Raw genomic sequence first — 6,000 nt, 5'->3', positions numbered from 1 at the left:
CTAAACAAGCTATAACGGCAGAATTTATTATACAAACTGTCATCTCAAATTAAATATGTCAATTTCCCACATGCTAACCTGACGGTTTTAATTGTCAGAATGTCATGTGATGACATTAAAGGTGACGGCAGTTGTTGAGCGATTTCCGCAAGTGCACGGTTTCACTTGTAGTAATAAAAATATCGATCCCACAGAGATACGTTTTTTAACGAAAAACTTATTTTTGAATTATTAATTTCGAACTAGTTGGATTTATTATTAAATGTAAATGAAAAGTGAAAATTGGTTTAATTGAATTTAGGAAATTTGTTTAATTGAATTTGTGAACTTTGAGTATTTGAAAATGCTGGAATAAGATTTTATATTTAGAATAAATCGATTGTTAGAAAGGTCATCTGATTTTAAGGATGAATTTTACAAAACAGGAACATTTAGAACTTATTAGAAAAACGAATGAATTTATTCATTTGCATTAAGCAAAGAAAACAACTTAAACTTTGTATCGATTATGATGATAAAATAAATGACAGAACCTCTAATTAATTGGCTTTGAACGCGACAAAACCCTTTCGGGATAGTTGCCCTTACTCAAATTGAAACTCTTTCGAGATGATAATTTGCCTAAGTGTTCAACAAAGTTTCCTTGTAATGATTTTGAATTCAAGTGCATATTAATGAAAACACCAGCCTCACTTATATTGGATTGGTTACCATAAGTGCTGCATAACGATTTGTCGAATAGAACAGACTTTATTAGATGAAATATAAATTGATACAAGTTTACAAAGAATAAGGAGCATCGAGTTCTTCGAGGGCGTGCAAGTGAAGGGCTTGATCGGTTCCGCTTCCTTGGGTTTCCTAGGAGGTTGTCAGGCTCGGGGGCGAACACTTTACTCAATCTTCTCGCTGTAACTTCGTAATAGGGATTCGGTCGGCCACTACCATGATGCAAACTAAAACTGGAACAATGTCTAAACGCTACTGAGTTGTAATTAAACTATAAACAATATGTGTACCTCATCTTGTTTTGTACAGAATCTAATTTCTAACTCTCGAATTGTTTTTACTTAGAACTTAGACATTAGTTCTACGCTCTGATTTCTATATCTATATTATAGCATTTCATTACACTTTTTCTCCACATCAACTCTTTATTTATAGATGTTGAAGGGTTGTGTTTGAAGTGATGTATCCGTTGGTTAAGAGTCGTGTTCGTTGTGAAAGGACGTCTTTATCCACTTGAACGAACGCGTTTCTTGGATTTTCAGCATGTGTTAAATGCTCTTGGTGAATTTTCTGCACTTACCGAGGATAGTAATCCGCGGCCGTGAATGACGTAGCACTGAGCTGAGCGATGGACGAAGGGGAGAAAAGGTTATACCACGCGTGTCGCGGCCGCGGGCCTGGGATCCACTGTCGCGGCCCGGCAGGTTTTCTTACTTCTTGCTTTCGTTCGTGTCCTCGACTTGGTGCTTTCGATTTACGTCGTCTTTGACTCCTTTTGTAGGGTTTTTCTTCTATTTTAGATCCTTTTTCGTTCCTATTTGGATTTTACCGAATATTCAAGTACCTTGCAAGAAAGAAAGATATTCGAAAGTAAAAGTAATCTAAACAGATATAAACAACACGAATTTGTAATAAAAATGATATAAATATTAATGATATTTTAGGTATATTTTGGGCTTAACAAATCTCCACACTTAATCTTTTGCTAGTCCCGAGCAAAATTTCACTGAATTTATTCCTTAACTAATCTCTTTATAAAAATAAAACATATATCTTTGTTTTTACCTTTTAAATTAGTTAAGCCGAAAAGACTAACTTCGCATGGCAAATTTATACGCAAAATATCAAACTAACTTAGTAAAAATACGATATATCATTCGTCTTGTATTTCAATTTTTAAATTGAAGTATTCGGGACGATGTAAGCACGAATGTTATTGAGTTTTTCATCTCAAGGCATTTCAAAGCACCAAATTTCCTTTCCCAAACTTGAATTATTATATATGATTTATTAAGTTTAATTTATTTGCTTAGTTACGCCCGTGATAAGGGTGGTCTCGATCGTAACTTTATATGCATTTGATTTGTGTTCGCTTAAGAGGTACCGACCATGCCATGGGTGGACGCAATCGTTACTTTAAACTTTAAACACGCTTAATTTTTTCTTATTTAAACGTTCCTTCCATACCTCGATTGTGATAAGGGTGGTCGCAACCGTGGCCAAAAGTACGCTTTATTTATTAATTTCTTCCATTTCATACCTCGACTGTGATAAGGTTTGTCTCAATCGTGGTCAAAAGTTAAGAATACGATTTATTGATTAATTAATATGAATTGGGAAAAAGAAAATTAGCACATTCATCCTATATTGACTGAAAATTCAACATGTATTATGGCTATAGTTTCCTTAAAAACTTCAATTGGTGTTAATGTAAGACAAAATCAAAACCGAACTAAAAATTGTTAGTTTAATTTAATGCCTATAAACCTAATAAAAATTTAAAATAAGATTTATTGTATCATGAATTTCATGATATGAAATAGAGATTGAAAATAAAGAATTTTTTACTTAAATACATTCACTCGAGACAATTTTTTTACTTAAAATCGTGTCGAAGATTTGTGAAAAATATTTGAAAAATATTACCCGTATAGAAATATTTATTTCTATCGATAATGATAACCTAAAAATAATCATAAAAATTTTAACTTATGATTAATTTATAAATGTAAAAATGATATTTCATAAAAAATGTTAGGTTTTTTTTCATTTGTTGCAATATAGTTAAAAGTGTTGCAATATACGTTGCATTTGTATTTTGAAAAAACAAGTGATGCATACATTCATTCATTCATTTGCATACATTCCTTCATTCATTTGCATACATTCCTTCATTCATTCGTTTGTATAAAAATGATATATGTATATATCTCCTCCCACACTTAAATTGGACCATGTCCTCATTGGTGCAAAAATGAAGATAAAACACTAAAGATAAAACAAACGGAAATAAATGAAAGATATAGCAAAAACATTCATCAGAAAATTAATAAAAACCGAAATTGTACGAAACATAAGAAAATAAAAATGTACGAAACTGAAATTGAAATAAGATAAGATAAAAATAAAAGATAAAACCTAAGCATGTGGCGGGGAATCCGGAGGTGTTGGTGAAGTTTCCACATTTCGGCGGCGGAAAAATGAAAGCATCCGATGCCGAGTTGAACGATGCGCACGCCTCAAAGTATTGAGGTTGTCATTCATCACCATATTGTTCTCCACCAAATCATCAATTCTCAAATTCATTTGTCGATTATTTGCATTGATTTGGTTCAAAATCCGCCTTAAATCCACCGGATCATTATCTTGTGTTGCTTGGGCTTGTGGTGCATCCATGGTATCAAAAGTAGCCAATTCATCCCGTGCCCCCAAAACAATAGCGGTGATTAAATTACCGAGAGGGACTTGAGTGGTGTGAGCCCTCGAAGCACGATACAAATTGTCAAAAATCATTCCAATGCTATCAACCCGTAAACCCTTGAACAAACAATCCCAAACAAACAAATCCCGGACTTGAATCTTTGAACTCTCAACACGACCAAAAAGTGAAAAACTCAAATACTTGTGAAAGAAGAACACACAATTGTCCTTAATCAACTTGCTCGAAGTGTTTTTAGAATCAAAAGAAGTTTGGTCGGAAAGAGTTTGCCAAAAAGAGGTATTGTCAAAATCCCGAGGCTTATCATAAAAGTCACTAGTAGGGAAACCAAACATGTTACCCATAGCCTCATAATCAACGGTATAGGTGACACCATTATTCCGAAAAGAAATTTCAGTCCTCTTTTTGTTCATCGTCAAAGTAACCAAAAATTCAACCACATACTCTTGAATTTGTGGAAAACGCATAGAAGCAAAAGTTTCCCATCCCAAAGTTTCAATAAAAGCAGTAATTTGTGTAGTGAAGTTCAACTTCCTTACCGAATCAAAGTCAAGAAACTGCATATCCACGAACTTACGATTGGCGTTTGAAAAGTGCTTGAAACGTCCAACTTCTTCTTCAGAATGAATGTCGAAATAAGCTCCGCAACTAATCCTTAGGCGATTAGCCTCAGTGACAGCCGGCTTGTGTCCAACACGCTTTGCTCTAGGCATGGTTATGGTGTTTAGGGTTTAGTATGAAAGAAAAGAGAGAAAAGCTTGAGGTTGAAGATGAAGTAGAGGTGTTGTGTAGACTTGAAGTTGAAAGGTGTAGGTGATTGAAAAGGTTAATTATGAAATTGGGAAGAGTAAAAGTAAGGTATTGGGAAAAGGTAAGAGTAGGGGATTGGTTAAAATTGGAGGTGATGTAAGGTTTGTGTAAGTAATAGGTATATATAGGGTTTGAGTAGGAAGATTAATAGTTAGAGTAGGAATAGGAATTGGAATAGGTAGAGTTGAAATAGGAAAAGTAATTAGGTAGAGGGAGAATAGGAAAAGGAATAGGTATAGGGTGAAATGGGAAGAGGCGGAAAATATAGGCCAAAATCGGACTTGGAGTGCCTTAAATACGCGTGTCGCGGTCGTGGATGTGTATCCGCGGTCGCGGATCGCGTTTTTAAACCAATGTTGTCTCTGAAATTTGTTGAAGAAATTTCTGAAGTTACCGAGAATCCAGAATTCGCGGCCGCGAATCGCGTTTGGCAGCAAAAAAAAAATTATCTGAACTTGGAGTAAATTTGCTGAAGTTACCGAGAATCTATTAATTCTCGGCTGCGGATCACACGGTGGTCACCCAATTCTGCATAATAACTTCAATTCATGTAATTTTTTTTTATAGTTTGGAACCTGTACTCCCTTAAAATGTGATCTGTACTTAAAAACATTAATGTAAAACATTAAATGATAAGGAAAACCAAAGGTTTATCCTTATTAATGGAAAATTTAAAATAAAAAAATGCATTAAGTAATAAATGTTAAAATTATGATTATGAAAGGTTTGTAACTAAAATTAATTGAAGCATTTATGTGCATTTATTAATTTAAGTTAAATGAATCTTATTTTAGGAACTTGAAAATTAATTATTAATGGATTAAGTTTGCATTTAATTATTAATCAATTAATAATTAATTATTAATCAATTAATTAGTTAATGAATGGATTAAGTTTGCATTTAATTGATTCATTGGTATAGATTTATGAAATTAAAATGTAACCATATAATCAAAAACAAAGTATAATGCAAAAGAGAAATTTTTATTTATTAACATATATTTACAAACAAACAAAACACAAGCTATGCTAAAAATTCGTCCCCTTCAATCGGGATTTTCTTAGCCCTATATCGTTCTATTTTCAACTGCACGAAGGCTTGACGTTCTGGTGCAGAAAGAAAATTTGGTCCGGATCGAAAAACTCGCTTCACTAGACATTCAAATTCTAAAAATTCATAGTCTAGCATCGGGAAAGATTCTACATCACTCCAAGGAACAGAAATACTGCCCTTGGTCCCTAGTATTATTCCACATATAATATTCCCAAACCCAACCTTCTTAGCCTTTGATCTAGATGCGGCAACAAGACCCTCCATCAGAATTTTTGAAGAATCAACCACGTTGCCTTGAAATATATCGCCAAGGACATAAAGATCAGATTCTTGGACGACACTACTGAACGTGCGACCGAACAGGCTGTGACTCAGAAACTTATGCAAATATAGGATAGAGTTGGAATAGAAAGACTTATTATAGGCAAGTTTTGGGTGGAAAGGCCAGATACCGGTGAGCATTCGCCAAATATCAGTGGACGTCATATCTCTTCCATGATGACGTTTGGTAGTATCCTTCAAGGGAAAACCAAACCAAACATGTAATTCAGGATATCCAAAAGTGAAAGTTTCGCCATCCCGATGAAAACTGAGACGCACCCGATGCTTGTTAACAAAACGCACTGTACAGAAGAACTCTAATATCCAGTCTCCAATTATAGGAAACTTCATATCAACAAATCTGGTCCAT

This window comes from Euphorbia lathyris, chromosome 9 (assembly GCF_963576675.1).
Source record: "Euphorbia lathyris chromosome 9, ddEupLath1.1, whole genome shotgun sequence".
Taxonomy (NCBI): domain Eukaryota; kingdom Viridiplantae; phylum Streptophyta; class Magnoliopsida; order Malpighiales; family Euphorbiaceae; genus Euphorbia; species Euphorbia lathyris.
The sequence above is the reverse complement of the archived record's forward strand: the minus strand, read 5'-3'. Positions refer to the sequence as shown.